The sequence below is a fragment of the Dendropsophus ebraccatus genome, chromosome 3, assembly GCF_027789765.1.
Source record: "Dendropsophus ebraccatus isolate aDenEbr1 chromosome 3, aDenEbr1.pat, whole genome shotgun sequence".
Taxonomy (NCBI): domain Eukaryota; kingdom Metazoa; phylum Chordata; class Amphibia; order Anura; family Hylidae; genus Dendropsophus; species Dendropsophus ebraccatus.
In genome coordinates, this window is record NC_091456.1 from 91,542,857 (window position 1) to 91,565,883 (window position 23,027).

Genomic DNA, 23,027 nt, shown 5'->3' on the forward strand with positions numbered 1-23,027 from the left:
TATCGGTAACCTGAAATCTTTCACCATATTACACAGATTAATACTCATTAGTTACTACGATCGTTTACTCCATCTGATCCCAGCAAAAGAAGGAACGATGCAGAATTATGCTGAGTTTACACAAAGCGATAATTCGCCCAATCGATCGTTTACCAATTTTGAAGCAACAATTTGGTTTTTAAAACGATCAGCATTTAGACAAATAAATAGTTAGAAAAATAGTTAGAAAATTTGTTACAATAATCATTATTGCGATTGTTTTTAAGATCGCTTAAGCCCATCTTTCACATAGGGTAAATCTTTGAAAGACTGTTTACACTAAGCGATCTGTGAATTTTTAGCGAATGATGATTTGAGAACATGTTGAAAGATCAAAATGAACGATTTCTCATGATCTCGCTTGATCGTTTGCTGTGTTTTACGCGGAACGATTATCGTTCAAATGGGATCGTTATTGCGAAAATTCCAACTATAATCGTTGTGTAAACGCAGCATTACACTGAACGATTAGAGAACTAATGTGGAATTACAGTGAACGATTTATGTTGTATTTTTATACATAGTATGCGATACATACTCAGCAAATGTAAATTTGGATAGCATAGTTGCCATTTCTGGTGTGCAATATATATACACATTTTTTTAACACACTCGTGTCTGACAGCTAAGTATTGCGTGGCCTCTGTTTTCAGCATGTTTAATTGTGTATCGTTGATACAGATGGTTGTTGTATATAAGAACTTTATGATTTTAACAATATTTTTATCTGTTAGCTTCTAACTTCGAAGTTAGTTTTAGGAACACACTTTTTTATTGTATTTATTTTCTAATAATTCATGTTTGTCACAAAGTTGAATGAAGGTGGTCTGTAGCCCATCAAGACAACTGTAACAATCAAGTTGACTGCTTTCAAGAAATATATAGGGTTCAGGTATGCCCCTACTTTTCATGGTGTGTTATCTCTGAATTTTACAGATTGTTACTCTTTGGCTGTTCAGGCATGATAGAAATTGTAGTTTTGCTCCAGCAGGAGGACAGCAAGTTTGACATCCCCGGTCTAACCGATACATGTAAACTGTGCACGTTAAACTTTTTTGTTCAGTAGGTGTGATATATACCTTACTGCTTGGATCACACTTACCTAAAATTATCGATTACACAGCAACACAAAATTACATGAAGGTGTTTAAGTGTTTAGAGAGCTCAATGTCTACTTTCAGAAAAATACGAGTCTAAGAGTTAGCACAATTTTTTATGTTGTATTTTCAGTTTTGTTGGACGTTAGTAGTGTGAAAAATGTCCTAGTTACTGGAGGTGTAAAAGGGTCGAGACCTCCAACCCTTGTAAGTAATAAGCCACTTTCAAACGTCACATCATGTTGCATAAGGACTTTTACCATAGTGTTAAAGGGGACCTGTCAGCTGGAATTCACATTCCACATTGCTGACATTATTACAAAGCTATTAGGTCAAGGAGACACATGGTACCCTTCATATATTCATCTGTGCGTCAATAATGTAAGGAAATGCTTTTACTTTTCAGTGAAAGGTGTCAGAGATGCTTTTCCAAGCTCCTGAACCATTTGCAGGCTGGAATGGCACCTAGCTCCCACTCCCAACCCTATCTGTGCTTGACTGACAGTCCTGTGGAAGCTGAGCTCAGATTTGATGCTAAAGGTTTTATGCGGTGTTCCATCATTTAATTAAATAGACCTTAAGAGTGCGTTCACACGTACAGGATCTGCAGCAGATTTGATGGCCAAGACTAGATTCAAAGAAACTTTAAATCTGTTGCGGATCCTGTACCTGTGAACGCACCATTAAAGGGTATTCCCACCTCAATAAACATAGTTATGCATAGTTGCAACCACTGCTTTTTGAGCATAGTGGTGGTCTGTAACCTATACTACGAGCTGTCAACAATGGGAAGGAAAGAGCAGCATATCATTAGGAGGAGGCAAATTTGGTAAATTAATGTATTTGCAAAACTATTTAACTAGATGAACCCTAAAAGCTTATCTATATTAGTTTAGATGGAAATATCCCTATATAACTTCCAGGTAGGGGTTTTATATGTGAACATTAAGTTCTGGCAATGCTCTTGCCTCCCTGTTACCACTAGTACACAGCAGTATCTGCAGCTTTCACCAGCTGGGAAGCTACTGGCAAAGAGGATGAAAGTTACACCATCTTAACAATGCTCCTACAAGGGTCTGTCTTGTTACATTTTTTAATGCTCTACTTTTTTGAATAAATAGATATGTTTACTTTTGAATAATCCTAAGCATGAAAAATCATGTAATAAAAAAAAAAGTGTCCCCTGTAAATATACCTGTAAAAACTAAACACATTATTGAGAATAAACGGAGTAATATGCAATAACATTAAATGCTACAAAAAAATTAAATAAATAAATAAATACATTTTAAAAAAAGTGAAAAAGTTCACAGTTCTTACCACCAGATGGCAGTAAAAGCAAAGTGCACAACATATTACAAGAATTTTAACATTAGCCTTTAATAGCCATATATACTAAAAGTAGTACTAATTAAAAGAAAACATGTTAACCCTTTATTTTGCCTAAGACCTGTGTTGTTAAAAGGAATTACTGCTTTCATACTCATGTTTTCATCTGGCATAGTTTGTCTCAGGTATTAAAAGGGTTAGTGCAGCGTTTAACTTTTATTCACTAAATAACACACATTACAAAAGTTATACAAAGGCTACAGGCTATACAGGGTATTGGAGTGCCTCTATTTTGATATCTGCACCACTCAATTTATCTAGGGGTGTATTGAGCATTCTGACCCACTGAGTTTTCCAGAAACTATCGTGCAGTATAGGTGTTACTTCCTCATAGAGCAGTTTCTCTATACCAGTAGAGATGAGCAAACCTCGAGCATGCTCGAGTTCATCAAAACCCAAGCGGTCGGCATTTGATTAGCGGTGGCTGCTGAAGTTGGATAAAGCCCTAAGGCTATGTGGAAATCATGGATATAGTCATTGGCTGTATCCATGTTTTCAGACAACCTTAAGAGCTTTATCCAACTTCAGCAGCCCCCGCTAATCAAATGCCGAACGTTCGGATGAACTCGAGCATGCTCGAGGTTCGCTCATCTCCATATACCAATATTTCTAGAATATAATGGTTTCCCTCAGCTCTTCATCACAGCCCTCCCCCTCTGCCTACTACCATACAAAGCTGTTACATCACAGAGAGGAGAGGTGCGCATAACATGTTTCATATGGTTTCCAAGAGAGCAGAAATATATAAAAACGTTTTAAACGATGGATATAAGCAAGAGGCACCACTAACCAAACAATACCATGAAGACCAAGGAGATCACCAAACAAGTCAGGGTTGGGTTAAAAAAAATCCAGATCTCTGATAATCCCCAGGAGCACTATCAAATCCATTATCATTAAAGGAAAGAACATGGTTCTACAACAAACTTGCCAAGAGAGCCACCAACCCAACCAGACCAGGCAAGGAAGGCAGGAGTACATCAATCAGAGAGGCAGCACAGAGAGCATAAAAGGTAGCCCTGAGGGAGCTGCAGAGTTCCCAAGCACAGACTGCTAGCTGTCTATACGACCACAATAAGTTGTACACTCCAGAGAGCTTGTATGTGTGAGTCTCCCCAAATGTACAGAGAAAGGTGCTCTGGTCAAATGAGACCAAAGCAAGCAAACATCTCATCACACCAAAAACACCATCCTCCCAAAAATTTGTAGTAAAATTTGGGTTTGTCCAAACTAAACCTTAAAGTTACTCTGTAGCCACTGTAGAACCCCCCCAAACTACTTATACCTTGTTGTAGCTTAGGCAAAGTCCTTTCTGGTGGTATGTTTTGTAAAGCAGGTTAGGCTTTGATGAGGCAGAAAATCCAACTTTAATAGCGGGGCTGCCGTGTCTAAGAGGCAGGGCCGAAGCGTTCGTGCCCTAGTGCAGCGCTGCCTTTGTGGTGTTGCTGGTCATCTCCCCCTGCCCGCCTTCACAGGGTTCCATGTAAATGCGCATGCAGCGTTTTTGAGCTCCGATGCCGCTGTAGTGACATGGCCGGGTCCGCCTCCTTTGGCAGTCTTCCACGCCCTGTTTATTGACGCTCTTGGCCCAGCTCCGGCTCGCATGCCTGTCAGCGGCCACCCCGCCCCATCGCATAACATGTTGGCGCACACTGCCTACATCATCTTGTAGAGTTCTTGGGATCGGATCGTGCGCAGGCGCACTGAGACGACTGGCTTTATCAAACTAGTCTTGCTTCGCGTCAGTGTGCCTGCGCAGGATCCGATCCCAAGAACTCTACAAGATGACGCGATTCGTTTAACCTCTTAAGTTTGGAGCCAATTTTCAATTTTGCATTTTATTAGGGGAGGGGATTTTTACTGTGCACTGTAACTTTTAGTCCCCCTGGAGGACTTTCAGTATTACTGCAGTAATCTCCCATAGAGATAACTGCAGTATACTTAATACAGCAATGATCGATCAGATCATTGCTGTATTACTCTGGTTTGCTCCAGACCAGATCTACAGAATGACGGGATCATTTTGAAGGTACCCCACAGACAAAAGACTTTTACCAGTTGTACCTGATGTTTGCGTAAAGTCACTGTTGGCGGAGTTCTACTGCACCTCACCAACCTGTGATAACCTCAGACAACAGTACAGTCATCCCTTAACTTACAAAATGTCCTCAGGTTACAATATTTTCAACATCCGTTTCTTTCTGGACCATTGTAACTTAAAGGGGTAGTGCGGCAGTAAAGAATTATTCACAGACTAACACATATTACAAAGTTATACAACTTTGTAATGTATGTTATGTCTGTGAATGGCCCCCTTCCCGGTGTCCCACCACCCCCACCCGTGTACCCGAAATTGTGGTGCGCTATACTCACCTGTCATGTGCCGACACCAGTTTCCGATCTTCACCGAGTGACGTCTTCTTCGGGCGGACGGCGAACAGCTCCGACTGTCCCGAATGCCGGCCGCCCTCTGCAGCGTCATCCGATGCTCAGCCACGATTGGCTAAGCATAAGGGTACTATTACACCAACAGATCTGACGAAAGATTATCTGCCAAAGATTTGAAGCCAAACCCAGGAGTGGATTTGAAAAGAGGAGAAATCCAGTCTTTCCTTTATGACCTGATCTCTGTTTATAGTCGGTTCCTTACTTTGGCTTCAAATCTTTGGCAGATAATCTTTCGTCAGATCTGTTGGTGTAATAGTACCCTAACTGTGCTCAGCCAATCGCGGCTGAGCACAGTTGTGACGCGGCGGAGGGGGGACGGGTGGCAGCGACTCGGCCGTCCGTCCCTCGACACGGATCAGGTAATGTATAATGCACCACACTTCCAGGTACACGGGTGGGGGTGGTGGGACACGGGGAACGGGGCGATTCACAGACATAACATACAATACATAGTTGTATAACTTTGTAATGTGTGTTATTCTGTGAATAATATCTGAGCGCCGCACCACCCCTTTAAGACCATACTCAACATGCAATGTTACAGATAGTGTGGACCTGCGGCATATGTGACTGACCAATAAGTGTGTCTATTTTACCTATTGTCCGCAGCCCGCCCCGTTAACACCCCCCCCCCCCCCCCCGGGCCGCTGGAGCTGATGCTTTACCTGATCCAGACTCCGGCTTGCTTCGGCGGTTCCCGGTGTCTTCAGCAAGCCGGAGCGGGGACCAGGGGAAGTATATGCTCCAGCCAGCCGCCCGGAGCCCCTTTAACACCCCCCTGCAGCCCCTGCCGCCCGATTGCTGCCAGCAACAAACCCCCCCCTTCCCCCCCCCCCCCCTGCAGCACCAATCGCCGCCACCCCAAGCGCGGAGGTTAACTGGGCGGGCTGCGGGCAAACTCGCAGCAGGGATGTACATCCCTGCTGCGTGTTGGTCTGCCATTGAAAGTATAGGGACAGGATCCGCAGCGAGACTTGCGGATCCGGCAAGTGGGTTTCTACCCTAAATGTAAGAACAAATGCAGCATGAACGTGGGAATTCTGGTCACTTTTTTTTGTTTTGCGAGGCAAGAAATATAAGCACACACACACACACACACACACACACGTACAGTGGGGGAAATAAAGTATTTTATACACTGCGTAATCAGTGGCGGATTATAATATGGGCGGTTTGGGCGGCCACCCGGGGCGGCCCATGCCACGCCACGCATTATAATCCGCCACTGCACTGCCATGGCTGATGCGAGGCTGCCGGGGGGTGTCCCGTCCTATCCCCGGCAGCGCACGCATCAGAGAGCTCCGGGGATATGCACGTGCTGCCGGGGATAGGACGGGACACCCCCGGCGGCCTCGCATCAGCCAGGGACAGACCAAGAGGCTAGACGGGGGAACGGATGGCAGGTGAGTTGTGTTGTGTTTTTTGTTTGTTATCTGCACGGGGGGGGGGGGGGGGGGGGGGTAGAGGGGGACCATCTATGAGGGGAGAATAGGGGGACCATCTATAAGGGGGGAAGCTGACATCCTCTGTGCTGCTGTGACTTCCCCTATAGATCAGCACCCTCCTCTCCTGACGTCCTCTGTGCTGCTGGGACCCTGCGACCTCCCCTGTAAGATCAGCACCCTCCTTTCCTGACATCCTCTGTGCTGCTGGGACCCTGTGACTTCCCCTATAAGATCAGCACCCTCCTCTCCTGACATCCTCTGTGCTGCTGGGACCCTGCGACCTCAGCTATAAGATCAGCGCCCTCCTCACCTGACATCCTCTGTGCTGCTCGGACCTCTCCTATAGATCAACACCCTTCTCTCCTGACATCCTCTGTGCTGCTGGGACCTCCCCTATAAGATCAGCAATCCCCTCTCTTGATATTCTCTGTGCTGCTGTGACCCTGTGACCTCCCCTATAAGATCGGCCCCCTCCTCTCCTGACATCCTCTGTGCTGCTGTGACCTTGGGGGGGGGGGCAACAGCAGGAAAGCAGGTGGCAATATGTTTATTGGGGGCAACAGCGGGTAAACAAGTGGCAATATGTTTATTGAGGGCAGTGGAGGTGGGGTGGACAATGCTTACTGGGGGTAGCAGCAAGGGACCAAACATTATGTTTATTGGGGCCAGCAGGGAGGGGAGGCAGGCAGTGTTTATTGGGGACAGCGTGGGGGGGGGGGGGGGCAGTAGCAGATTATAATGTGGGCGGTTTGGGAGGATTAATCCGCCACTGTGCGTAATACAGACATTTCCTGCATATGGAAGAGTGGGTGGGGCTAGATTCAGAGAGAAGGGGTGGAGCTATAGGGTTGTAGAGCTGTGATGTCACTGCTGACCCCTGTGACCTGGAAGTTCTTTATGTAAACAAACAAATCCAAAGAGCAGCAACAGAGGATGGATGCCCTGGGGCACAAAGGTGAAGAAAAGTTAGAGAAATCAGCTAAAAGGGACAGATTACAAAAGGATTTCCTTTTGCAATGAGAAAAATAAATAGTGTGGACATCCTGTTTAATGCAAATCAGATATACCACAACCATCTACAGCAACAAGAGCTTTTGGGCTAGGAAAAAAAAAAATGCTGAAACCGAGGATGTACAAGTATCAGCCATAAAAGGTGTTATAAAAAAAATGCATGAAAATTTAAGTTTGCAACAAAAATTGGGACTGGATGTGAGGAGTCTGTATAGATCAAAAAGGTCTACCTGAAACTGCAGGAATGTGCCAAAACGATTTTTGCATGCAAATTAAGTTGGTGATTATATAGATACATACGGTAATTTTCTGTCCACCTATACAAACGCCAATTCACATGAAGTAAAACTGGAGAAATACCCGCTGTCTATGGGAGAGCTTGCGCGACTCCTCTCTCCACGCCTCTCCGCTCGGAAGAGTTGACATGTCAATTCTTCCAACCGGAGAGGCGCGTAAAAAGGAGTAAGCACACGAGCCCCCCCATAGACAGCGGGTATTTCGCCACGCAGAGTTTCGCCAGTTTTACGCTATGTGAACTGGCCCTAATAGTGTGTTTACAAGAGAGATTTATGTGACAGATTTTTGAAGCCAAAACCAGTAATTAATTTGAGTCAGTCTTTCCTTTCCCTGTTCATAGTTTGTTCCTGGCTTTGGCTTCAAAAATCTATCAGATAAAATCTCTGTCTAAACACACCATTATACCAATCAATAATCATACATTACCAATCCTAATGAAATGTACCAAGACCGCTTTAAAGGTTTGTACAATATGGGTCCTGCACTGCTTTTGTATGATGGACCAAAAAACGAACCCCCAGTTTGTCAGTACCAAGGTTAGCGCACCATAACTATGGGCGGACGCTGTATCAATAGAGCATTCGCCTCTTAAGTGTAAACACTGAAAATTTTATGTAGCACATTATTATTGCAGCACATTATTAGATTTAAAATACAGCCGTTTCTTACCCGTATTTACTGTCACATTATGTTTACTTAACCAAATGACCTGTATCCATATTCTGGTTTACATTTCAGCTTGAACCCCTTTACTGTACTGTCTTTTCTGTTGCCAAATAAACAAAAAAATAAATAAATAACCAACACGCGTATAGATATAAGATAATACAAAGCAATATGCCTCCGAAGGACAGGTACCCTTACTCTATGTCAGTGAGTACTGGGGCACAGTCCACCAACCCTGGTCTGTCCTCTGTTAGGGTGGGTTCATACTGAGGAATTCTCGTGGATAATATCCGCGTAATTCCTCTGTCTGTCCGCGCGCCTTTCCGCCGGCTCCATAGACACCATTCTATGGACCGGCGTATTCCGCTATCCGCCGAAAGTAGTGACATGTCACAGACAGCGGAATTCCGCGGATATTATCCGCGAGAATTCCTCAGTATGAACCCACCCTTAGGCTTCACCACACTTGTATAAAATATGCCCTCTACTTCTGAGCCCAGTTCCAGGTACTCTGTAGCCATTAGTAAACCATTCAGGCTAGTGTTAAACAAACTATGATGTTGGCAATGTTACAACTAGTCCCTTCCATAACAGCCTCACCCTATGCGTATCAGTCACCAGTTTCAGTGTCTTTATCAGGGGCTTGGAGGTAGAGAAAATCAAATACAGTAATTACAAGATGCAGTCATCAACACCACTAATGCTGTGTTTACACGGAATGATTATTGTTCAGATTTTCGCATAAACGATTGCATTTGGGCAATAATCGTACCGTGTAAACACAGCAAACGATCAAACGACGAGTGAGAAATCATTGATTTTGATCTTTCAACAGGTTCTTAAATCGCCGTTTGCTGAAAATTCACAGATCGCTTCGTGTAAACAGTCTTTCACCGATTTAGGCTTAAGCGATCTTAAAAACAATAACAATAAACAATTTATTCGTCTAAACGCTGATAATTATAAAAACCAAATTGTTGCTTTAACCCCTTAAGGACGGGGCCCATTTTCGTTTTTGCGTTTTCGGTTTTTCCTCCTTGTGTTTAAAAGGCCATAGCACTTGCATTTTTCCACCTTGAAACCCATACGAGCCCTTATTTTTTGCGTCACTAATTGTACTTTGCAATGGCAGACTGAATTTTTGCATTAAGTACACTACAAAACCAGAAAAAAATTCAAAGTGTGGTGAAATTGAAAAAAAAAAACGCATTTTTTTTATTTGGGGGAACTGTGTTTTTACGCCATTCGCCCTGGGGTAAAACTGACTTGTTATGCATGTTCCTCTATTCATTACGATTAAAACGATATATAACATGTATAACTTATATTGTATCTGATGGCCTATAAAAAATTCAAAAAATTGTTAACAAATATACGTCCCTTAAAATCGCTCCATTCCCAGGCTTATAGCGCTTTTATCCTTTGGTCTATGGGGCTGTGTCAGGTGTCATTTTTTGCGCCATGATGTGTTTTTTCTATCGGTATCTGGGTTGCGCATATACGACTTTTTGATCGCTTTTTATTACATTTTTTCTGGATTTGATGCGACCAAAAATGCTCAATTTTGCACTTTGATTTTTTTGCGCTGACGCCGTTTATCGTGCGAGATCAGGAATGTGATTAATTAATAGTTCGGGCGATTACGCACGCGGCGATACCAAACATGTTTTTTTTTTTGTTTACTTTTATTTAAAACCTGGGAAAAGGGGGGGGGATTCAGACTTTTATTGGGGGAGGGGGCTTTTTACTATAACCAACACTTTTTTTTTTTTTTTTTTTACACTTATACTATAAGCCCCCATGGGGGACTTCTAGTATATATACTTTGATTTCTCATTGAGATCTCTGCAGCATAGATATGCTGCAGAGATCAATGAGATAGGCACTCGTTTACTTACGGCTGCTGCAGCCGGAAGTAAACGAGTGCCGAGCCGGGGACGGCACCATCTTGGACGAGACCCCGGCCGGCATCAGTAACGGAGATCTCCCCCACTAGACACCAGGGAAAGGTTGCCTCCGGTAATCGGAGGCAGCTGTCAACTTTGACTTTGACTCCGATTAGCTAATTAGCGGGCGCGGCGATCAGACCGTGCCCGCTAATAGCGGCGGTCCAGGATTACACGCGGCACCCGGGACCGCGGCGCTTCAAAGCGGGGTCGCCACACGGCCCCGCTTTGAAGTGCTAATGAGGACATATGACGTACCGGTACGTCATATGTCCTTAAGAGGTTAAAATTGTTAAACCATCGATTGGGCGAATTATCGCTGTGTGTAAACGTAGCCTAAGAATAACTGGTAAATATGCAAAAAACAATCTTTGAACAATGCAGGTCTGAGTTGGACAGATTTACTACTGAAAATGTGCCAATATTCTGGGAAAAACTGGCATACATGACTGGTGCAATATTTATTGAATTTTAGACACGGGGTGTGGCTTAGTGAAGAGCATAGGGCTTTGCAGGAAAGGGGTATGGCTTGCGTGCAAGTTCTTTTGAAACAATTGGTGAGTAATATAAGAGTTTCCATGAACTGTATTCCTTGTCTGGACTCTGTTATCCCACTATGCACTATTAAATCCGAAAGTACCGCCATATAGATCATATTTAATGTCAGCCTGCATTTTTTTCTTTTTTTTTTCAAAAATGTAGTTGCAATAACATTTATTTACAGAAAAAAAAGATGACATAAGCTTAATTTCTCCTGTTCAGCTAATTATTTATCCTTGTAACGTACACAAAAATATGCAAACTGTAAAGATCCTCCAAATCACCTGGTTTCCATGGAAATACAACCATTATTCACAAGACATTTAAAAATCTTACATCTAGAATAGGTAATTATTCAGCTACATTACGCCCATGTCAGCGTGACAATTTAATGTGGACTCTATCCAAAACTCAAGCAATGTAGTGATGAGCGAACTTTCTGAATGTTTGGCATTTGACTCTCAGTGGCTGGAGAAGTTGAATGCACCCCAAGTGTCCCAGAGCGGGTGTGGCCCCTGCTATGTTCTTGCCCACCTGTAGTAAGGTACCTTTGTATAGGACACTCTGGGTGAGAGGAATCTGCACTCTGCCTATATTTCCTATTTATACCTGTATTTCCTATTTCTGCCTTAACTTCTTATTTTATGCCACTAGATGTCACTGTATTGTATGTACTGTATGCACAGCTGAAGGTCATTGTTCACAAAGGGTTAGCTGACTAACTGCCACTGTGGTATGAGGTGATATTCCACTGACCAATCAATAAGCTGGGTACCTCAAGTGATCTCACAAATCACTGGCCAGAGTAAAGGCCTTCCAGTTGTGTTCTGCCCATCAGGGAGTAGTTTATTCCCTGAGGGAGATCTAGTGAGTGGCAGCAAGGATTTCTGTGAGGGAGCTGCTGCTATGGCTACCCTGTATGAGACTCTAAGCAACCCTATCTTGGCCATGTCTGGCTAAAGGCACACAGAAGAGACTGAGGTGAACAGGGACTAAAGTGACAACCCTACCTACGCTGGGCGGCTGCTCTCTACCTGATAACCAAGACAGCATTACAAGTCTGTGGCTAGGTAAGCGGATAAGTAAGCCCAAAAGACTTCACTATGATTGCCAAGCTTCCTTAGGGGTCCCGACGGCTAGCTTCACCCACAAAGTTGGGGCCAACCTTCCTGTTTTATAGAAGTTCATACCCATTGATGTAGGTACTCTTTCTCAAATCCAAATGGCAAAAAAATCCATTGCAATAGCCAGTTTTGCACATTACTAGACGTTCAGTTTGGGTTTGGCCTGTTATCCAGCGTTAGAAAAATATGGCCACTTTCTTCCAGAGACAGACCAACTTTTTTCTCCAGTTTGGGTGGAGTTTTGCAACTTGGTTCCATTGAATGGAATGGAGCTTAATTACAAGCACATCTTAATTAGTTAGAATTTCTTCAAAAAGTTGCACCTTTATCTACCACACTTTTTCCCTCCACTCAATGTTCTATTAACCCCTAGACGACCCAGGACGTACCGGTATGCCCTGGGTCACTGTCCCCATACGACACTGGGTGTACCAATACGTCCTGGGCTTCATAGCAGGTTGGGGATGGCTGCAGTAAGCAGCCCGGCCCTCACTGTTAATGACAGGCTGCAGCGTGTCATTAACCCATTAAACGCCAGGACTGCCCCTGTCACTTACCGTTCGGGACCCCCATAGTGTGACTGCGGGGGTTCTGATTGTTTTAACGGACCGCTGGAGGTCTCTCATCTTCCTCTGTGCGGTCCGATCGGTGCTCTGATGATTAAGTCTGCCACAGGCAGGCTTAATCAGCAGAGTGCCTACCAGAGTGCCTATGGCATAGCAATGATCAGTGTATAATCTAGTAATTATATGTAAAAGTCCCCCAAGGGGACTTAAAATGTGTTTAAAAAAATAAATAAATAAAAAAATGTCTTTATAAATACCCCAAAGTTCCTCCCCCAATAAAAGTTGAAATAACACCCCTTTCCCATTATATAAATAAAACATTTAAAAATAAACTTATAATATACTGTAGCGTGCATAATATTTCGATCTATAAAAATATAACTATCGTTATTAGAATGGCGTAGACGAAAAGAGGGAAAAAAGTGCCAGGATTACCGATTTTTTGTTATATAAAATTTTTTTATAAAAAGTCTGATCTTCACAAATATGGTATTAATAAAACTAGTGATCATGGCGGAAAAAAAATGCCACCCCATACAGCCCTGTAGGTGAAATAATAAAACCGTTATAAGCGTTACAATAGGCCCATTTTATTATTGATTAATTGAAAAAAAACATATAACATTAGAAAATATGTGTAAACCTGCATGTGGTTGTGTTCGGACTGACCTATAGAATAATGGTATCATGCCGCTATTGCGATATTTTACGTAGACACAGGAACCCCCCAAAAGTTACCATATTGCATTCTTTTTTTACAATTTCACCAATTTATATCTTCATAAATGATATTTTTGAGGTTCCATCATACATGTTATGGTAGAATGAAAGACGCCTGTAAAAAAACAAGCCCTTACATGGCCCTGTAGATAGAAAAATGAAAGTGCTAGAGCTCTTAGAAGGGGAGGAGGACAAAAAAACAAAAAATTAAAATTTGCGTGGTCCACTGGGTCATTTTGGGCTTGGTCCTCAAAGGGTTAATATGCCTAATATTTAGCAAAAAATAGCAAATCCCACTGACTTCTATTGGTGAATCTGTAAAAAAAAAAAAAAAAACACAAACAAAACAAACAGATCAGCACTAGGTCACAGAATGATTGACAGCTATCTTCTATATGTATGTTAGGGTTTTTTTTTTATACTTTCCATAGGGGACTTATATATGCAATCATCAGAATGGATTGGCATAGCAATGATCAGTCAGCATATTATCGACAATTTGCTCTGTTTTGTTTCAGTCCACAAAATGGCTGACATGGAGGAGCATGTGACCATGCCCTGCCCACGGTGTTCTCCATAGACATATACAGGCTCAGTGGTGGACACTAGGGGGCGGGGCATGGTCACATGCTCCTCCATGTAAGCAATCTTATGGACCAAAACACCACAGAGCTGGACAGCCCAGCCTGGAAGAGGGGAGTGTGATTTTAGCTCTATGAGGTACACAGGAAGCTGCTGTCAGTATATACAGTGAGTACACTTACTAATACTGTACACTGAGCAATTTTACTATAAAGTGGCCAACCCCTTTAAGGGGATGTAAATTAGGCTAAATCTGGGTGGATGACAGCAAAAAAAAATAAAGACAGCATTTCAACCAGGGTACCCAAGGCAACCTAAAGGCAATGTAAAATTATCCTGAAATATTGCAGTTTTCATTGTCACCACTAGGGTTAATCTAAGACTCCATGTTGTGTCTATGATAACAAGAGGAGGCTGCTCTAAAGTGACCTGTACAGCATTGTAGCGAAATGTGACACATAAGTAAATAGATATCAGTACAAGACAACACGACCTCTTCAAAGGTCATAAGAACGCGCTCAGTAATGTTTCACATTCATCTTAGGGGGAGAGAATCTTGCTGTAAAGCATGTCCCTAAACGCTGTTAAAACAGCTCAGGCAAGATGGTAGTCCCCATAAAGATTTACAAAAAAAGGGAAATTAAAAAAAAAAAAAAAAAAGACGACAGAAACAGGTTAGAATGAAAGAACAAGTTTTACTATCCGACTCTAATCAGTAAAAGAATATCTAGGTGGCACATGCCCTTCAAACTAGGTACCCAGATCACGGTTATGGATAAGACAATGACTCTGTACAAAGCCAGAACAGAGAACCAGTATGCAAATGCTATTGACGCTATTTCATCAGTGTAAAACACAAGGCCATACGTATTGTAATTCATTCTCAGTGGAAGCATTTTATTAGATTACATGTTCAATGACACCAAACAAGTCAGCTTTGTTTAGAAATATACATACCAAAAAACAAATAAATCTAGTAGACAGCGGGCCCAACCATAGTATTTACAATCATAAAACCGATCACAGAATGAGATGCACAGACAGAATGGAAAAACAACTGAAGGACTTTCTTTGTCAAATCACTCTGGTTTTCAAAATTTCTGTTTTCTGTAACTCATTTTACTTCTAGAAAATTAAAAGGAAATCTCTAGCAGGTTAGAAGCATCTAACCTACTGATATGTCCCTACAGCGCATGGGGTCCAGTGCAGTTTTCAAAATATTTTCAGGTTATTTCATATGCTAAAAGGGGCATTTTGCAAAAGGGGCATTCTATAGATTCTTCTAACCTGCTGAAACCCTTTAAAATCTGTCCTGCTCATAAGATCGGTAACCCATCTCAAGAGTCCATTTGCCAATGGACCACGAATAGCTAAACAAATTTCTATTAAACAATTGGATAAAATAAAAATTAATGCAAAAAAGGCATACAAATTTTTTGGGTTACTACCAGTTACTAAAAAGATCCAACTGGTTTCTGGAGTCATGAAGAATGGCAGCAGGAAACTGCCCCTCACACCCGCCCAGTGATGACAAGGGATTCTTAGTGAATGCTGATGCTTACACTGCTCTACAGTACATTCATCAGACCAGCCACTATCCCAAGCATCAGCACTCAAAGTTTTGTATGCATTGCTGCTCACTACATTTTATTGTGTGAGTGGCAAGTCCCTGTTGCTGCACGTATTTTTGCGTCATGCAAAAACAAGTGCCAAGCAGCCAATAAAGCTGCCTTACGAGTTCCATTAAATGTTACAGTTTTATAAAAGGGGGGTCCTCCAAGGTGCCTTAATTACATATGGACAAGCGAGTAAAAGGCAACTCAAATAAGCATTTAGCAATATATACGCCAGCATCAGTCTTTCCATCCATCACCAGAAGGTAACAGCATATGCTGCTTTGAATCATTAGAATTGACAAGTGTACTTCCTAATTACTGATTTTTGTAGATGAGCTGCCTGTTGTGCAATATACCAGTTTTGTTGTTATGTGGTCCCAAAATTGTTGTTTTTTAGTCAAAAGATAAAAATGTTAACACACTGCTATTGTAAAACACACACTTAAAACACCATCTATAGTTTTTATGCTTAAAAGGTTAAATCATCTTACGCTGGACGTTTTATGAAACAGGGGTGCTAGATATTGCTATAAAATGTATAGCACTAAAGGCCATTAAAAGAAAAATAAGCTTAAAGGCTATTATTCTATTAATGGGCTAATGAGTTACAGGTTACATGATATACATAAGTAGATGTTCAATTATTAAACCTGTGAAAAGTATTCTAAGAAGCTAAAAAAAAATTTATAGCAATAAAGTTAGACATATAGATAGATAAGTTATATAAATCATGCTGAAATGCATGAATTATATTGGTGACACTTCAGTGTTAGAGATGAGCGAATAATGAAATACATTCGAAATTCGATTTAAATAGCTCCAAATATTCGTATATTCGAACGACTATCAAATCCCATTATAGTCTATGGGAGAAAAATACTTGGGAACTGGAAATCAATATTCGACCACTAGGAGGTCACCAAGTGCACAATGACACCTCAGGAAATGATGCCAACACCTCTGGAATGCATATGGGACACCAGGAGAAGCATGCCTGGCTGCATCTTACACTATTGATGAGCGAACATTTTTCAATTTTCCCAAGTGTACGCCGAAGATTCACGAACAAATTATGAACATAAAGTAGAAGCGCACGTTTCGGTCTAGCAGTACACACTCGCGTACGTATCAGGTCAGGTGCAGTGTAAAATATATAATAACGAAAATTAACGATAACTACAAATCAGTAGTAGCAAGATAACAGGTATTATCCTGCAATCACAGTATACAGCCGTATACCGGATATATAATTGGTTTTTAAAATAATAAAATTAAAGTGCTATCAACTCCTTTACAGGATGCAGACTGCACAAATCAGTAGTAGCAAGATAACAGGTATTATCCCACACTCACAGTATACAGCCGTGTACACTCAGTAGATGTCTGAACACACTGCCTCTCACACAACAGCTTCACAATATACAGTTTTTAAGCTTTTAGCCCTAAAAAGGGCTTTTGGGGGTCCCTCCCTACCTAACTTCACCAGGGAGAGATAGCTTTTAGGTTAACAGCCTGTCCCTCTCTAGCTCCAACCAGCAACTGACACGAATCTGAAATCCCCTATTTTTTTAGGCTATGTTCACACTATGTATATTTGAGGCTGTATGTTTGAGGCTGTATAGCAACCAAAACAAGGAGTGGATTGAAAACACAGAAAGGATCTGTTCACATAATGTTGTAATTGAGTGGATGGCCGTCATGTAATGGCAAATGTGTGCTGTTATTTTAAAACAACGGCTGTTATATTGAAATAATGGCAGATATTTACTTTTATATGGCAGCCATCCACTCAATTTCAACATTGTGTGAACAGAGCCTTTCTGTGTTTTTAATCCACTCCTGGTTTTGGTTGCTATGAGGACCTGACATGAGGACCAAATACAGCCTCAAATATACATAGTGTGAACCCAGCCTTATTCAGGAGGTGATGTAGTTTAGCCAGCCAATCACTGTTAGGGAGTTTTTTTTTGTTTGTTTTTGTTTTTTAAGTCCTGCCTATTCCTAGAGCCAGTCCCTCCTAAAGCCTGTCGAATTTTTTCTGCGTTATCGTTCGAATATTCGAACGCAATCGAATAGCACGAAGAGCGTACTATTCTATTGAATACTATTCGCTCATCACTATTCAGTGTACATTACTGCTCTATGGAAACAAATACAAACTGTTAGAGATGAGCGAACCTCGAGCATGCTCGAGTCGATCCGAACCCGAACTTTCGGCATTTGATTAGCGGTGGCTGCTGAAGTTGGATAAAGCCCTAAGGCTATGTGGAAAACATGGATATAGTAATTGGCTGTATCCATGTTTTCCAGACAACCTTAGAGCTTTATCCAAGTTCAGCGGCCGCAGCTAATCAAATACCGAACGTTCAGGTTCGGATCGACTCGAACCCGATTCGCTCATCTCTACAAACTGTTTATAAAATAATCAAGGTTAGAATATCATGTCACCCTCAAAATAAATCTACCACACTTTCCTTGTTTGCTCCAGGAACCCTTTTACTCGGGCCGAATATCACTAGCAATTCTAGGATTTGTTCAACTCTCCTAAGCGCCATAATGCTTTTATTTTTCATCAACAGAGCCATATGGAGGCTTGTTTTCTATGTGACCAATTGTACTTTGTAATGACATCCCTCACATAACTATAAAATATACATGGGACTTGTTCCTGACAAGAAACTGCAATTGATCTGCAACTTGAAGGCAACTAGAATGCCGCTTCAAGGCAAACTATCAGCTAGAAAGGGCATCCTGCTTATATGGCTACATAGCCAAGTAGTGAGCCTATCTATACTAACACTATTTATATAACGCCAACAGATTCCAAAGCACTTTACAATTCTGGGGGTGCAAACAGACAAAAATCAGACATTACAGAGATCTACATATAATTACACTGGCCAACAAATTTTCAAAAGTTGTTTGGCTCCGAAATAAAATTAGCCATTTCTTAATGATCTTTATGTGCTGAATTCAAATATCACAAGGAAAAATGTGAATTGGCTCTAGTTTCTATGATATAGAAGAGTTCTCATGTTACTGTTTTGTGAATTGTATAGAATACAGTATAATAGCCAACATATTTATTACTTCTGCAATCATAAGGAAGCAAGTTTACTGTTCATAAACTTTTGAAATATATTCATAGGAAACTTAGTTCTATCTGAAATCAACTACAATTTACAGACATATCTAAGAATTTTTACAAATTAATTATGTTTATTGAACTCTGGAATGTAGGTCCTTATTCAATGGCTTCTCGGTGCATTTACACATGTCTTTTGTATTCATACATGGGATTGCCTCTGATAACTGTCCAACAGTAATCTGCAAGCATTGATGGGTTCCATTGAGGCTAGGTTCACACTGCGTTTTTGAAATGTTTTTTTCCATCTGTTTTTTGCAAAAAACGGATGGAAAAAACGGATGCATTTGTGTGCATCTATTTTGCTCCATTTTTCCATTAACTTCCATTGTAAAAAAAAAAAAAAAAAGGGATCAGTTTTTTAAATGGACACAAAAACGTAGCTGACACTACTTTGGTGTCCGTCAAAAAAACGGATCCGTTTTGACGCGTTTTTTTTTTTTTTTTTTTATAATGGAAGAACGGATGCACACAAATGCATATGTTTTTTTTTTCATCCATTTTTTGCAAAAAAAAAAACGGATTTCAAAAATGCAGTGTGAACCTAGCCTTACCCTGATACCTTTTTTCCATATTGGTCATTCTAAGATGATGCAATATACCAGTTGATGATGCAATACTGATGATGCAAACTTTTCCCAGTATTGTATCACAGGCTGTGAGAAATACAGAAAGTACGTCTATCTTGAAAATTAGAGCCAATTTCAAAATTTGAACATCATTTTCGATTTCAGCACCCCAAAATTAGTTAAGATCAACTGTTTTCATGTCGGAACCTTTTTGGCCGTTGACCAGTGTTATCAATACATGAGCTCACATGCATGAGCTTACAGACTAATGGATACCTTTATTGTAGTTGTCCAAGGCTTCAATCAAAATATACTTTTTATTGTTGCTCTGAAATGTCATATAGGCGTGGCCAGGGCGCTGAAGTGCCTTAAAGTGTCCTGGCCATGCCTCCATGACGCTTCAGAGAGACAATAGAAAGCATTGACACTCTGTCAACTACAATAAAGGTATGGATAGGCTCAATGCTTGCATAGCTATGTAGCAGCGTAAGCAGTTTGGGATGACATTTCTAGCTGTCGGTTTGCCTTTCAGGTTCTTTTTGTGTCAATTATACTTTCAAGAACCGTTCAGCTCACAAATATGCCATAACAGGAGATATCTGCTGTGCACTGTACTAAACAAACAAGCCATTCAGCATTTATCTACAAGACTTCATATGACATACTCCACTCTATAAAGAAAATTATTAGAGTTCTTGGGCTACATTTACACCATTATAATATGCAACTGTTGATTTGAAGAATTGTGCAATCTCTGAGGTGCAACAAAGGGCATGTTCACATGGGCACAAAGCATTTATCACCTTGGATTCAGCATAGAATCTGCTGTGTGGATTTTGATGCTAATTCTGATTAAGAACTTGTATTTTCATGTATTTTCTCTCTCACCGATACCCTTCCCCAAATGTATAGCTCGAATGGACACTGCAACAAGACACAGTATAAAAAAGTACAAAAATAAGAGGGGCCTATAATCCCAGCATTTAAAGAGGATGTTCAACACCAATGAAAAAACAAAACAAAAAACAGGCTGGCATAGTGGCTATGGCTTACCCAAGTCCCCCTGGCAAGTTTCGCTGCAATCCTCTCTTTTTTGAGGCCACAGTGGAGTCTTTTTTATCCAGGCATCTTCTCTTCACTTCCTGGTTCTGATAATGTGCCCACCCACTGTCTCAGACTACATGGACCAGCATGCTATGCAAGCCAGAGCTGGCCCCCTGCTGCTAATGTCTCCCACATTTCTTCTAGTTACCTCCCCCTGCCCAGTGATGCTGCTGACTAGACAATCTCTATGTAATGCTGCGTTTACACTGAGCCATAATTCGCCCAATCGATTTTAAGCAACAATTTGTTTTTTATAACGATCAGCGTTTAGGCGAATAAATTGTCAGAAAATTTGCAAGAAAAATCGCTCTTGCGGTCATTTTTAAGATTACTTAAGCCCATCTTACACATAGGGTGAGTCTTTGAAAGTGTTTACACAAAGAGATCTGCAAATTTTTAGCGAACGATGATTTGAGAACATGTTGAAAGTTAAAAATGAACGATTTCTCGCTCGTCAGTTGATCGTTTACTGTGTTTACACGGAACGATTATCACTCAAATGCGATCATTATTGTGAAAATTCGAACGATAAACGCAGCATAAGGCAGTGTACCTTGTCTAATATATTGCTCTTTGCTAACAGTCAACTACTATACTTATTGCAGCTGCTTGCAGCATTGAGTCACACAGACATATAGATCCCGCAGCTGCTGCTAGACTGCATGCACTGGGACAGAGTGGGGGTGGGGGCCGAGCCTGGTCCTCCCCTATAGTAAGCACTGCTCTCCCTCTCTGCTCCATCAGCATCTGACTGCCCCGCCCCTTGTCTCCGGAGTCGGGAGAGGAGGAGGGCCAGGAACAAGTTACAAGGGGGTATGCTTTCTTCCCCATGCTCCTCTACATCTGTGTGACACCTTCAGCCCTGCTAGACATAGAGGGTAACACATTCAGCTATGCTACATCTGGGGGGGGGGGGGGGGGGGTGACACATTCAGCTCTGCTATATCTGGGGAGCCTTTCAGCAGCTATGGGGGGGGGGGGGGGGAGAATGTATTGGCTGAGACAGTGCATGTGATGAAGGTCCGGCAGAGCTCTGTTATTGGCCACATAGGAACATGTGACAATTGAACCAATCAGAATGCATATGCAGATTAGCCGTGTGGAGCAAGTGCTGCCTAGTGTCCGGAAGTCACTTTATGGCGTATTGGCACAAAATGGCGCCTTGTAAGTTAGTGGTGTCAACAGTAATTGAAAATTTTAGAACTACATGACTTCCTGGGCTGCAGGAGAGGGATGAAAAGTGCAGAAAAATACCAGGACTGGTACTAGAAGCACAGGTGAGTAATGTATAACTTGGTGAAAGGGAGAGAATGGAAAGAAAAAGATTTAAACCGGACAACCCCTTTAAGATGGCAGGGGTTGTCACCACATACTCCTTGAATATGAATATTGTAGCAAAGAAACAGCATCCAGAATGAAGTGCAAGCTTATCGTAAGATACCAAAATTAAGTGCTGGGTTTCAATCAGCAGTTGGCCTTTTTTAACCCTTTAAGGACCGTGATAACGTTCGTTTTTGCCTTTTCGTTTTTTTCCTCCATGTGCTTAAAAGGCCATAGCACTTGCATTTTACACCTACAGACCCACATGAGCCCTTATTTTTTGCGTCACTAATTGTACTGCGCAATGACAGGCTGAATTTTTCCATAAAATATGCTGCGAAACCAGAAAAAAATTATATGCGCAGTGAAATTGAAAAAAAAAAAACGCAATTATTTTTCTTTGGGGGGGCTTCATTTTTACGCCGTGTGTCCTATGGAAAAACTTAGTTGTTATATATGTTCCTCAAGTCATTACGATTAAAACGATATATAACATGTATAACTTTTATTGTATCTGATGGTCTGTAAAAAATTTAAACCATTGTTAACAAATATACGTTCCTTAAAATCGCTCTACTCCCAGGCTTATAGCGCTTTTATCCTTTGGTCTATGGGGCTGTGTCAGGTGTCATTTTTTGCGCCATGAGGTGTTCTTTCTATCGGTACCTTGATTGCGCATATGCGACTTTTTGATCGCTTTATATTACATTTTTTCTGGATTTGATGCGACCAAAAATGCACAATTTTGCACTTTGGGATTTTTTTGCGCTTACACCGTTTACCGTGCAAGATCAGGAATGTGATTAATTAATAGTTCGGGCAATTACGCACGCGGTGATAAAAAACATGTTTATTTATTTATTTATTTTTATTTGTAAAATGGGAAAAGGGGGGTGATTCAGACTTTTATTAGTGGAGGGGATTTTTTATTAATAAAAACATTTTTTTAACTTTCCCTTACAGTAATATGAAGCCTCCTGGGGGACTTCTATATACACAGAACTGATCTCCCATTGAGATCAATCCTGTGTATATAATAGAGCAATGATCCATCAGATCGGTGCTCTATTATAATGGTCTGCTGCAGACCATCTGAATAGATTGCCGAGCCGGGATCAGCGTCATTCAGGCGCTGAGCCCCGGCCGGCTCATTAGAACGGATCTCCCCTCCGCGATCGCATCGCGGGGGGGAAATCCCCCACTGGACACCAGGGAGAGGGGGCACAGCTGCTATTCAAATGCAGCTGTCAGCTTTGAATACCCGCGGTCCCTGGCTGCACTTAGCAACCGGGGACCGCGCGCTGCAGAGAGGGCTCACGCCGGGAGCCCTCTCTGTTTACTCTTAACGGCCGCATGACGGGTATACCCGTCATGCGTCGTTAAGAGGTTAAGCATAAAGGGAC

At 41.7% G+C, this 23,027-nt stretch overlaps 1 protein-coding gene and 1 long non-coding RNA gene across 5 annotated transcripts in view; one reads left to right on the forward strand and one right to left on the reverse strand.

The window, feature by feature from the left end:
* PCGF3 (polycomb group ring finger 3) overlaps nucleotides 1-23,027 on the reverse strand; it is a 66,587-nt gene that overhangs the window by 20,123 nt on the left and 23,437 nt on the right. Inside the window, exon 1 of one of the 4 annotated variants that reach the window (XM_069964381.1) lies at nucleotides 20,004-20,051. The exons of 2 other annotated variants lie outside the window; for them this stretch is intronic. The gene's annotated coding sequence lies outside the window, so the exon portion shown is untranslated. Of the gene's footprint in view, nucleotides 1-11,653; nucleotides 11,760-20,003; nucleotides 20,052-23,027 lie in introns of those variants that run through there. One more of the 4 variants, XM_069964380.1, reaches the window with a different exon arrangement.
* LOC138787192 (uncharacterized) overlaps nucleotides 11,659-23,027 on the forward strand; it is an 87,928-nt gene continuing 76,559 nt past the window's right edge. Inside the window, exon 1 of the long non-coding RNA XR_011362322.1 lies at nucleotides 11,659-11,948. This is a non-coding gene — a long non-coding RNA (uncharacterized lncRNA). The remainder of the gene's footprint in view (nucleotides 11,949-23,027) is intronic.